The following is a 13545-nucleotide window of genomic DNA, read 5'->3' as shown; positions in this document are numbered from 1 at the left end:
AAATCTAATGGGATAGGCTGGCAGGCTGGAGACTCAGGGAAGAGTTGTAGTTCAAACCCAAAGGCAGTCTGTGGGCAGAATTTCTTCTTTCTTGGGGAAGGTAAGTCTTTGCTTTATTTTAAAAAAAATTTTTTTTAACGTTTATTTATTTTTGAGACAGAGAGACACAGAGCATGAACGGGGGAGGGGCAGAGAGAGAGGGAGACACAGAATTGGAAGCAGGCTCCAGGCTCTGAGCCATCAGCCCAGAGCCCGACGCAGGGCTCGAACTCACGGACCGCGAGAGTGCCCAGGCGCCCCAAGTCTTTGCTTTATTAAAGTCTTCAACTGACTAGACCTTCAACTGCCTAGATTAGGCTCACTTACGTTATGGAGAGCAATCTACTTTACTCAAAGTCTACCAATTTAAGTGTTGATTTTATGCATAACACCTTCAGAGAAACATTCAGAATAATTGGCCATTCAGTCAATATTGGGCACCAGGGCCTGGCCAGGTTGATACATAAAATTAACCATCACAGTAATATAAAACAGAAAATAGCCCATTGGCATGAAAAGCAGGAACAGAGAACAAAAAGAAACCTTTGAAAACATCTAGTCTGCCCTTCCCCACCTTGCAGGTAAGAAAACCAAGGCTCAGAGATTACACATCTCTTTAGCCAGAACGCTGGAGCTAGATCACAGGTCTCTGACTCTATGGCTGCCTAATTCATGTTGATTAATTCAACATGAGATACAATGTAATGCCCTTCTATGAAAATCAGGCAGGGTCAAGTTTAGATTTGGGTTATTTGTGTGGCAGTTACAAAGCACATTGCAACTAGACCCAAGTTTCCTTCTTAACACGATATAAAAAAATATTTGTGACAATAACAACGTAAGTGGGATGGAGCGCATTAGGAAAAGAATTTTTGGTATACTATTGAAGCTAAATCAATATTAATTCAGCCCAGATTGTTATACATTTAAGATGTTAACTGCAACCTGCCTTTTCTGAGGTTGCCCAAGCCATGCATTTGGTCTAAATGTAAAATAAAAAATTGAATGTTTCAGTGGGAAATGATGCCTTGTCTAAGGCACAGCCTTCTGGGTTGTCTGATTCTGATTCCATGGGAGCTATTTCACTCAGAAAATTGTAGATAACTGATAGCAATGCAAAATAATTCTTGTCTATAAACATGCAAATGGATTTTGTCCAGGAGAGGGACCAGCCTCCAAGAAAAGGGTTTTGCCTCCATTTGCACATTAATTTCAACATTCTTTTACTTTATATAAATTTGGAGCAGAAATTTGTGCTTCTTTGACTTCTTTAATCCAGTTATAACATCTGCCTGGTTCTCTCACTTAATTAATGAGTCAAATAAAATCTTTAACACATGTTCATTTTATGGCTCTATGAGAGACATAATTTTGCCCTTTTTGGGGAAAATTATCCTTTAATGAATGTCATGTCTTTTCCAGCACATAAAAAGGATGCTCTGCTGGAGGAAAATCAACCCTCTGCACAGTATCCATTCAGCTCCATTCTGCTCTAAATTCTCACATTGAAAAAAAAATGTTCAATTAGGGTTTCACAGAGTTTGCCGCATTAAAATCTGGGAAAAAAATAGAAGTGGAAATGGAGATGCTGGCAGCAAAAGAAAATAGGTTGGGGAAGAGATGGACGAGCACACGGATTTCTTAACCACTTGGTAAAGGATCTGGGAAATTAGGCAAGCCTGGGAGAAGGTAGATAGAGGAAAATAGGATAAATAGTGGCTCAGAGCAATTGCCTGTGAGATCCGCCCAAACCATCAGTTATCCTACTAAAGAGCTGCTTTCCTCCACCCCCACACTCCACATAAACTTCCAAAATGGGTTATTAGCAAATGTTTGAAGCTCCATTCATCTCAAAACGCTTTAGTCTGCACCAAAGTCTGGGCTCCACCCCTCCTAGGAAACAGCTAGGGAGCATCTGGGTGGGAAGTGTTCAAGAAGAGGACTGAAAGGTGGAAAAGGAAGGGACTCAGGCAAATCTCTGTTCTGAGGTCAGTTCTGAGGTCTTTTCATCCTCCTCTGTTTACTCTGTAGCGTGGGTCCCCCAAAGCCTTATATGCATGTTGGGTTAAGGAGAGAGAGGCAAATGGATGTGCAGGACCTACTCCCCAAGCTAAACCTGGGACCCTCAGCTCTGCTTTGCCCAGGGAGTCTGAACTGCTTCCATGATGTCTCTGCTCCGGAAGTTCTCCTATTGTGTTTGTCTCTGAGCTCCCAGCTTCTGGATGGCTTTGCTGGATATCTGTCGCCATGGCTACTACTTTTTCTAACAATGACTCCACCATCAGCTCCATTATCTGTTTGGCTACTTGTTTGTGGGTCTGTCTGGCTGCTCATTCCTTCCAGACAGTAGAGCTTTCATTTGACTCCAAAGGATGCCTCACTCCTTAACTCCTCACCACCCTCTCTGATGAGGAATATGGGAGAAGCTCCTGGGGGTTGAGCCACAGTTTACTTTTCTTACTCTATCCCCTAAGTCCTCATCTCTAGTCCAGATCCTCATCATCTCTCTTCTGGGGCGTGTAACAATATTCTAAGCAAATTGCATTAACTTGTGGAAATAAATGGATCCCAAAGTGTTGATGGTTTAGCACAATACAAATTTCTTTCTTGTTACAAGGTTGATGGGGAAGCTTTCTCTGGCACAATATTTCAAAGACATTGAGTGATGTAGACTTATCTGTGTTCAATATGTGGCCCTCAAGGGCTCTCTGGGTATGAACACTCCAGTTTTCAGAAAAGGGGAACAAGAATGGAAAAACATGCATGGGAGTCCTTTCTGTGTCAGGAATGGAGAAGGCACACCTCCTGTCTGCCCTCATTCTCTCAGAATAAACAGTCATGTGGCCACACCTAAGTTCAAGTAAGTCTGGGAAACAGACCAAGTGTGTGCCCAGAGAAGGAGAGAGGGGTGGAAGTTGGGGGGTGGCAGTGGTGGTCTCCACCATGAAGTTTCCTGCCTCCAGTCCTTTGTACCAACCCCTTTGTGAGAGGTTGAACATGCAGAGTCCCACAACTAGTGAGTAGTAAAGCCATCATCAAGCCCCAGGTTGGTGGACTCTGAATCCCCATGCTTCTGCTAAACCTCTCAGCCTCCCATAGCAGCTTTCCCTCCCATCCCATCTTCACCTCTTCCTTGTTTTCCTCTTTTTTTCTTTAAAGTTTATTTATTTATTTTGAGAAAGAGAGAGGGAGCCAGAGAATCTAAAGCAGGATCTGCACTGTCAGCAGAGAGCCTGACATGTGGCTTGAACTCATGAACCATGAGATCATGACCTAAGCCCAAATCAAGAGTTGGATGCTTCATCTTAATGACTGAGCCACCCAGGCACCCACACCCCCCTTTATTTCTTCTTTAAATCTCACTACATTCCCCAGAGTGGGGAGACATAATAAGGGACATAATACATTCTTCCTCCTTCACTCAACAGAAGCTTGGTGTGGGTATGAAAATCTTTTTTCTTTCCCACAGCTTCTCAGCTGCTTCCTTCCCAGGCCTCTTTCCACGGTTTCACCACTGTGTTCTCAGCTTTGCAAACCCCAAGTATAGCTCTACCCCAGGGAACTGCTAGAATGATCTGCCCATCATCTGTCCCCTTCGAGGACCAGGCGTCTCCCTCCTCTGTTACTGCTTGCCTCTGCTCTTCCCCAGCTTCTGGTTTGTTGGTCAAAGCCAGTCACAAGGCCAGTCCAGATTTCATGTGTTCATGTAGGAATGGAAATAGACTCCACCTCTTGATGTCAGCAGTGGCAAAGAATTTGTAGCTACCTTTAATCAGCCACAAATGCAATAAAAATGAATGATAATAAACGTTGCATAGTGCTTTGGAATTATGGCATTTTTTTTAAAGTTTATTTTATTTTTGAGACAGAGAGAGACAGAGCATGAACGGGGGAGGGTCAGAGAGAGGGAGACACAGAATCGGAAGCAGGCTCCAGGCACTGAGCCATCAGCCCAGAGCCCGACACGGGGCTCGAACTCACAGACCGCGAGATCGTGACCTGAGCCGAAGTCAGACGCTCAACCGACTGAGCCACCCAGGTGCCCCTGGCATTTTTTAATACACATTGTCTCATTTGAAAAGGATAGTCTTTATTTTTTCTCCTTTTTCCACATGGGAAAAAACCATGACATGGTGGAATTAGGTGTCTTACCCAATGTCACTTGTCTAGGAAGTGACAGAAAAGGGGCTTGTATGAGGTCTCCTGGCTGTTTATCTCATGCTTTCCCCCATACTTCTCACTGCCTAGTTCTAGCCATAAGGGAACATGCAAGAGAAGGCTTTTATTTCCCATTTGCATTTATTGTAGCAACCTCAAATAAAAATGCTAAACAGCTAGTGAAAGAGTGAAGAGCTATGAAAAATAGACTGAGCAAACAGATGGACTGAAACACATATTTATGACCCTAAATTGTGACTTCTAGGCTTCACTGAAACTATGTTGAATGTTAAGTAAGAGGCAAAGCCCCAAGCAAGCTATTAACCACCCTGTGCTATGTATATGGCTTACATTTATCAAAGAAATGATTACAGACATTTCAACGATGGAATCTTATAGGAGAGGAAGGGTGGATCTGGGCAAGGTGTCCCTTGAGCTGATGACCCACCAAATTAAGTGCAAGCATATAAATCTTGGTTTGTTATTCTGAAATAGCATCTTAGTGCCAGGATGGGGACATGCTAACCACTTTAGCTGACAGAGAGAAAAGAAAGAATACACGAGGAAGGACGTGAAGGAGGCAGGAAGAGACAGTGAGGCAGCTTAGAGAAGTCCAGATCTCACTGAGCTAGCCACTCATTCTGCCCTTCCCTCAGCCATAGTGAGGACATAGCTCTGCAAAAGGCTGCCCTGGATAGTTGAGCAGGTTGTTCTGTAGAAGGGCACCCAGCAGAGGGTTAAGTGGTAGCCGAAATCCCGCCTGCACTCCACTTGCCAACTATGCATTGTGGGAATGCTATGCCTACTCAGAGTGGGAAAGGAGAGGTCCCTGTTTAACTCAAAAGGTATGTCTCTTTCCCAGTGTCATGTACTTGGAGGATGTCTTTTTCTAGTTTGCCACAAATGTGCCTTATATGCTACCAGAAGCCCTGCCCCAGCAGCAGATGAGCTGCTTACTGCAAAGTAGCCTTTGATTCCATGAATTAAAAGGCCATGCTCCAGGGATGCTCTTTCGGAAACCTGTCATCTTTGACCTTGACTCTCATAAGAATCACAGTGACCTCACAGCATGAAAACCGCATAGACTGTATGGGGTTATTCCATTGGCTTTTCCATGGGCCAATGGACAGGTCACTTAGGTTTTCTGTTTCTCTCCTTCCTGTCTCTGAAATGAAGAAGTTGAATCAAGCGACACTGGTATCCCTTCCTGGTTATAACATGTTGTGGCTCAGAATTCTGTCAATGGCAACAAGTCTAGGAGTGGGTCAGACTTGAAAGTCAGTCTGGGCTTTTCTCTGGATAACTTTACTTATCTTCTTCTGTTTGGTCACTTTGTTAGTCTTGACTAACACTGTGCTCAGAGGACTACAGGTATCCAGAGAAAAGAGATTGCAGTTTGAGATAAAGACTACTAAATACTAGCAAACAGTAAGCCTTTTCCTCTCTCTCAGTTCCTCAGTTCACTTTTTGGTCTAAATGCATGCATATACATGTATGTGCACACACCCGTGCGTGCATGCACACATGCATGCACATGCATACACATGCTGAGCTTGGCATGGGCTTCCCTCATTTCAAAGCATAAACAGTAAGCGAGCATGTCCCACATATAATCATTTAATGCACTCTAATCTGTTTCTCTAAAACCCAGAAGCAACTAAAGTGCAGACAATCCCTGCCCAGGGCATTCTATTCACATATTTCCATGCACGATTTTGGAAGGAAGTAGTTCATATTGATAAACGAGTTGGTTTGCCTCCATCGCTTTCTCCTCACAGTAAGTACTATCAAAAACCTCATAAATCATTCCAAACCTCCCAGGCTCGTCTTTGTATCACAAAGGAAGCCCTGCACCACTCCGAAGCCTTCTATTTATCTTGCATACACTGTGTGCATTTCCATTATTTATATTTTTTCCAAAAAGCAATGATTCCCCAGCTACCTGAGACAGACATTTTATTCTTTGTGCTATAAGGAGTGGGAGAGAGAAGAGTAGAGGTGGAGAAGCAGGCGGAGAAAGCCAGACTTGGATTCTGAAATGCATGACAATGAGGGAGAGGGAAAATTTGGAGGCAGGGAAGATAAAGCAATTTGATTAATACTGATTAAACGCTTATCCAGTACTGAGTGTGCCACTGCCTGCTAGAATGACTACCTGGTTGTGCCATGGGCACCTGATAATCACAAAGTCCCAGATTGAGCTTGTTACCTGCTACTGTTGTGCCCCTCCCCTCCCCACATTGTGAAGGATACCACCATCCATGCAGGGATTTTCACGTATTATCTCATTCAACCCTCGTATCTTTTTGTCAACTAGAAATTATCACTCTTGGTTAACAGATGAGAACACTGAGTTTCAGAGAGGAAAAGGGTGATAGGGTGCTAGAGTTTCCGTAACAAAATACTACAGACGGGGTGGATTAAACAACAGAAATTATTTTCTCACAGTTCTGGAGGCTGAGAAGTCCAAAATCAATGTGGTAGTAAGCTTGGTTTCTCCTGAGATCTCTCTCCTTGCTTCACACATGACCTTGTCTCTATGCCCCCGAATCCCTCGTATCACCTGTTCTTAAAGAGACACCTGTCTTATTGGATTATGTCCAGCCACATAAACTTATTTGATTTTAATTACCTCTTTAAAGGTTCTATCTCCAAATAGTCATATTGTAAGGTAGTGGGGGTTAGGACTTCCACATATGAATTTAGGGAGACACAATTCAGTCCGTAATGCCAAAGGACACACTCAGCACGATTCCAAAACATCTTTTTCTGCTCTCCTTTACTTACTTTTCAGAATAGATGTAGATGGTAAATTGAGAGGAGGGGAGACTTCAGGGCTTGGAGGATTCGGTGTGATAGGCATGTCATACTCAGGTCTGCATTCAGTGGCCACAGAATTGGCCGCTGATATTCGCTAAGTGCCTATCGTAGTCCAGGTACTTTTTCTAGGTGTAGGCAATATAAAAGTGAGCAAAAGAAACCGAGTCGTTGCACATTGACAGCGCAATCCATACTCAAAGTATTAAACGCACAAGTAAATGAAAAATGTACACTAACGTTCAAATAAATCACCCCTGGGGTGAGCTGTGTGGAGCAGAAGCTGAGGTCTGTGGTGTCATGGGAGTGTGGCCGCGGGGCAAGCCCAGTCTGGGAGGATGCAGTGGCTGCTTGTGGTGCCTTGTGGCTCCCCTGCAGGGCAGGTCGCTGGATCCCCAGTCCTGTGGCTGGCTTTCTGCTGAGTCTTTCTGCAGGAATTGCCATCAGTCACAGAAAGTCTTCTCACACAAGGTACGCCGTCCCACATTCAACGACTGATCCGTGTTGGGAGGAAGGGGTGGTTGGGTCTCAAGAACTGACCTCCTCTCCTTACCTCCTGATGCTCAAGATAGGACACCTCCAAAGGACTGTCCCAGCTCCAGGGTGACTTTGGAATTAGCCGAGCTCTCAATTGCAAATGCCTCACGGTTCAGCTCCTCCCCCTGTCCAGTCTCCTTCTGCCACTCCTCACGGGGGTTGATTCCCAAGGACTCCCCAGTACACTTGCTTAATGCAAACTTTCATTTCAGATTCTGTTTTTCTGGGAATTCAGGATCAGTTTGCCGGCGCTACCATAACAAGGTACCCCTGGGTGGCTTTAACAGAAGTTTATTGCCTCATAGTTCTGGAGGCGGGAAGGCTGAACTCAAGCTGTCTAAAGTGTTGGTTTCTTCTGAGGCATCAGAAGAGCATCTGAGGGGGTCTCTCCTTCGCTTGCAGATGGCCACCTTCTTATTTCTCTTCGTATCATCTTCTCTTTGTGTGGCCCCTTTTTATAAGGACACCAGTCATACTGGATTGAGGCCCACCCCTAAAGACCTCATTTTAACTTGATTACCTTTGTCAAAACACTTATCTCTAAATAAGGTGAGATTCTGAGGTACTGGCAGTTAGGACTTCAACATATGAATTGGGGGGGGGGGGCACAGATCGACCCATAACATTGCCTAACTCGGAAGACTTTTCTGGGAAGCAGCATTTGAAGAATGGGTTGTGTGGGTAAAGATAGGGGCAGTGAACAAGGATTGTGAGAGGAGTCCCAGGGAGAGGGAATATTCTAAGTAAAGACAAGAGGGGGGTGGGAGTGGGACACAGCCAAACACATACACTTCATGCTGAGGAACTTGAGGCTGCAGGAAGGGTCCTGACCATTCACACACAAGCCATTCACTGCCCATCCCAGCAGGAGCTGACTGCCAGGGTAATACTCAACAGAGTATCCCGGGGCTTGCCAAGTAAAGATGTTGCTCCTTGAAGATTGTAGATTTGCTTCTGTGTGCATCATGACTTAGGCAATAGCTGGGTTTGGCTGGACCAGAAGAAGTGAGATTTAGGTTGGAGTCAAAATATATACCAAAAGGATCTTCGAACTCTATGAATGAGTAGAGTCAGGCAAGGAGAGAAGCTGCCATGAGGACACAGTCAGAGTGGAGAGCAGTACTTAGAGAAGAAGCTGGACAAATGGGACTATTTATAACTAAGGCTGAGGATGCCTGGGGTTCCCCCCACCAAGCCCTGAAAGGAGAAAGAAGCGGAGGAGGAGGGATTAAGCCAGATTACCTCTACTTGACAGTTTTGCCTTCTCCTGATACCCACTGAAAGACACTGGCTACAAGATAAGGACTTTTCACCATTAGGTAATATGGAATAAACTGTCAGAAGAGGCCAGACCAAAACTACCCAAATAAGAACAACACCAAGCAGAGGGGTGGGGGTGGGGTGGGAGGGACTCAATCTTAGCTTTATTCTATTCTGAGCCTTTGGTACACAACACAGAGTCTGCACATGGTAGGAATATGAGGGATACTTGAATATTTGTCTCTTTTCGGGCACGTAAGAGGACATCCCAAGGATACCAAGAGTTTCCAGGTGAATCCTCTGAGGCTGTCCCCAGACTGGGAGAACTTCCCCTGGAAAGGGGGAGACTATCACAGTTTACTTCATTTTCAGGTCTTTTCAATGCCAATTTCGTTTTTGATAATTTATGGCTGCCTGAGGCTTTTCAGTAAGGAGACTGAGATCGCATAGTACACAGATCTTGGAGTTTAATAGCTCTTCTCCAAGAATGAAATCATATTCTTTCTAAAAATTATCTAAAATACTTGGCTTAATTACACAAGGAGAGCATGCTCCCTGGGAAGATGTGGATATTTTTAGAGCATGTGTTTTGAATTTTATATTTTTGGTTCTATTTACCTGGCTAAGTCACATTTTTAACTTTCCTTACCTTCTACCTCTAAACCTTAGGTTTCTTGTTTCTTGGAGGAGGTTTGCTTAGAAGAGTACACAGAATGCAAATATTCCCATCATTAAACTGCTACACTATTTATCAGACCCACTGTTTGCTGGGTTTTGTATTGAGTGGCATCATAACATCGAGAAATTGTCAGGCCAGCTGAATTCTTCACCCCAAAAGGCAGCTCTGAGTAAATAAAGTATAAAGACACCGCTGGAGGCCTGTAGAATGTTTTTTGCCTTTCCTTTAACAGAGGGCTTTCGGCAACTCTAATAAGAGAGCAGAGAGAGAGGTCGGGCCTCCCCAAGGTCTTCTGGGGGAGAAAGTCTGGCAGAAGTAGGAGCTGCTGAGAGCTCACAGAAAGTGGCAGAGGTGAGTGAAAGACTAAGGGTGCAGATGAACAGATTGCCCAGACCTGAGAACATGGATTGAGGAAGAAGCATGCCGGAGATTTTTTACTGGATGTTAGCCATTGACAATTTCACCTTGTTGAGTGCTGGATATTTTTGTATTCCTATAAGAATTTGTGGGATTTGTTCTGGGACAGGAGCAAGTTACCTAGAACTAGTTTGATCTTTCTGGGCCTTGATTTTAAGGTATTTTAGGTGGGATTATGGCAGCATTTATTCCAGAACTAATTTTCCTCCTCTCTTGAGGCAAATACTTCTTCAGTACTCAGATGCCTTGTGGATTTTGAGGTTTTCCACTCTAGCCAGTGGGATCAGACACTATTTCCTGCTCTATGGAAGCCCCAGCTGTGTTTTCTTTCACGCTTTTGGTTGGGTCATTTACTGGCCCAGAATTTCCTCTCCTACATGTGCCAATCAGCAGGAAGCTGAAGACCATCTATAGACACCTAGAGGTCTCAGTGAGTGCAACTTTCTCCTCTCTGCCACTCTGCCCTGAAAACCCTAGCTGCCTTTGCAACCCAAGACTCCCCGCCACATATCCTCAACTCAGAGAGGCTACAGGACACCTGCATTTCACCTTCCTATACCATAGCTTGACCATCCTCTCCAATAAGCTGGGCAATCATAGCACTTCCTGTCCTTCCTTACTGATGTCCATTGTCTTGGTTGTGTCATATATTTTGTCCAGGCTCCTTTTTTTTCAGGTGGAAATGTAAATCTTACCCTTATTACTCCATCTTTGGCTGGAGTGGAAGTCAGCTCTATGTTCATTTGCTTTTATGAGGAAGTCCTGAGCCAGCTTAGGTCACCCTGTCTTGACAAAATTCCACAGCAGATTTCATTTCTTCACATTGCCTGATCATTCTGTTTAGTTAATAAACAGAAAAGAGTCCACAGGATCTCTGCTGATTAACTTTTCTGTTCATGGTGATACTCTTTCTAAAAAAAATCAGTGCTAGCTAGTAGTGTTTAAGTAATAAAACAGAGACAGACTAAAGTGTCTTTAGTTAGACAAACGTCTAACTGCCTCTTCCACTGATGCTGTCAGCAAAATAGCAAGGGTGACAGATGAGATATGTTAAGAAAGAGACTTTCAATTTATATTATGCCTACCTCTGTACTCTGTTACAAGGAGAATGCATTTTCTTGTAATTTAAAAAAAGAACTGGAAATAATAAAGGACACCATAAATGGCAGTAATATCTGATCGACAAGACCATCGTATTAATTAAAACGATAGGCATGCTCTTAAAGATGGAGTTATAATTTAGTCCATCTTTCCACCATTCCAAGTACGGAGCAATCATATTCTAAATAGCCAATTCACAGATAATACAATCTGTCTTCTACAAAGGTCCAGTTTGCTGTCTTTCTTTTCTGCAAAACCTTGGGAGCATTCCTAAGGGCCCAGTAGGGTTCTGCAAGAACAGTTTGGAATTCCTTAAATGTACATGGACACTGAAGTATAGATTTCCACTGAACGACCTTTGATTGGGCAAACCTCAAAAATGTTGCTGAAGGAAAAATTTAGGCCATCTTTAAAATGGATGGGTACATGGATTCATGATGTAACTTGTTGAGGAGAGATGAGGGAAGGAAGATATAAAGCCTAGTTAGAAAGAAAAAAAGTCAACTTGGTGATTAATATTTACTGCATGCATGCAATTAACCCTAAATTAGCCATTACCTCTAATTCTTTGAATTTCTGGGTCATATCTCATTTTGGTTTTCTCAACTCCTTCCATAATCTTTGAACAGGTATCATAAGCAGGCATATAGCACATTTATTACTTTTCCTTGTTCCTATGGGCAAAGATTGCTAATCTATCATGGTACTCTTTCTATCTCACCCTGAAAATGGCCCCAGAATCCTTCTCAACACAACAGTCTGGGCAGCCAGAAAATTCAGTCATAGTTGGCATAAAATCCAAAACTTCTTTCCCATCCTATGAAGTTTTCAAAGTTCATTTAGAAGACTCATCCAATAACCTAGCCCTGCAATTCTTATACCTCCTTATTATACTAATATAATTAATTCTTTTCCACTTCAGCCACCCACTCTCCGCCTAGAAACTCATCAGTTGGAATAGTTGCCTAATATCCTTCTAGGTGATAACAATTTTCAATCTTTCCAATGCTCTCATGACTCCACTTCCTCTGCCCTTATTCTTTGACCATGGCGGCTCCATTTTATCCGGAAGTTCCTCTCATGGCTTTTTTTTCCAACCCTGAAGCCTGTGGTAAGAGCCTAAACTACTCTCTGCTAGCATTTTCAAATTCTTTGCCACTGTCCATTCCCTTGTCTTTTGCTATGCTCATCCAACAAAATATGGTACTAGATTTGTGTTATAGTTTCCTTTTTCCTTCTCCAAGAAGTTGAGCACTGATGGAAAAAGTCCTATGACCACACAGACTTATGCAATCACAAACTTATGGCACCAAACCTCAGCCAGGCTCTCAGTGTTGCCAGTCAATTCTTGTACTTGACTTTGATCAACAACTTCCTCTCTTATCCTCACCGACTCGAATTTTCTCCATTTTCTTTAAAACTCTTAATCCCTCCATCCTCAGAAAATAATTTTCTCTGTTAATTTACTGCAAAAATCAAAGAAATAGCATTTTTCTGATCTCTTCAGCTTTCTGAGCTATACCTGCAAATATGTCTATAGCAGTGCCTACCCTTACCATCAGTATGCAGACTGTGGTAAATGGCACTGACCCATTTATGTAAGAATATGGTAACAGTTATTCTTACGTGCTTGCTGAGAATCCCCAAAGGCTTGTTGATTGACTCCACCTGAATTCTTATTACCAACTTCAGCTGTACCTCCGTGGTTACCCACAAACCCTGGGATCTGCTTAGGGCATATTTGCCTCTCTCAGGTTCCCAAGACTACTTTAGCACCTCGTGCCTTCTGAGCAGAAGGAGACACTCTGATTCTTAGGTGTCCTCTTTGATGTCTCCTTTCCGTTCCCCTAGAGCTCTTCCTTTATGACTGTCACTGAAGAAGTAACTCCGTCCCTGTGACAGCTATTTCCACCTGTCCAGCTATTTCCCTGGATAGTCTTTCCATCTATGGTTTTGCACCCTATCCATCACTTACTTTCTCTATCATCAGCACCTTTCAGTCTCTCTGTATTGTCTTCTTATTGAAGTCCCGCAAGCCTGAAAAGTAAAATAGAATAAAAATTTAAACTTCCTACTTAATTAAATTACTTCTTCATTGTTCCCTTTTTTTCATCAGAAAACACTTTGCAAAGCTTCACTATTACTCTCCATTTCTCTAAAATCTATTTGTTTCCTAACCTCTTACTGAAACTTGTCCCCTGAAGGTTAATAGTGAGTAACCCACAAAGCTGAGAGTCTCTGTGCTATTATCTACCCAAACCCCACTTGAAATATCTGTAATTTTTTTATCGTCCCCTTTTCAAAAAGACTTTTTTTTATGCTAAAATAAAATATGCATACAAACTGTGCATACTACATAAATATACAGCTTGATGGATTGCTTCCCAGGACAAGAAATTGAATAATGCTGGTACCTCAGATACGGGCTGTGACCCTTCCAGTCCCATCCCCACCCTCCTAAAGGCAACCACTATCTTGACTTTTATGTCAATTGCTTCTTTGTTTGTCTCAATTCTTTTACCACTAGGGTGCATCCC

The 13545-nt window shown here is 43.2% G+C and overlaps 1 long non-coding RNA gene across 5 annotated transcripts in view; it reads right to left on the bottom strand.

The window, feature by feature from the left end:
- Positions 1–13545, bottom strand: part of LOC132683374 (uncharacterized) — a 54126-nt gene that overhangs the window by 24467 nt on the left and 16114 nt on the right. For all 5 annotated transcript variants that reach the window (XR_009612195.3, XR_009612193.2, XR_013549767.1 and 2 more), the window contains one exon: positions 12984–13045. This is a non-coding gene — a long non-coding RNA (uncharacterized LOC132683374). The remainder of the gene's footprint in view (positions 1–12983; positions 13046–13545) is intronic.

This window comes from Panthera onca, chromosome C2 (genome assembly GCF_046562875.1).
Source record: "Panthera onca isolate mPanOnc1 chromosome C2, mPanOnc1 haplotype 2, whole genome shotgun sequence".
Lineage (NCBI taxonomy): Eukaryota > Metazoa > Chordata > Mammalia > Carnivora > Felidae > Panthera > Panthera onca.
The sequence above is the reverse complement of the archived record's forward strand: the minus strand, read 5'-3'. Positions and strand labels throughout refer to the sequence as shown.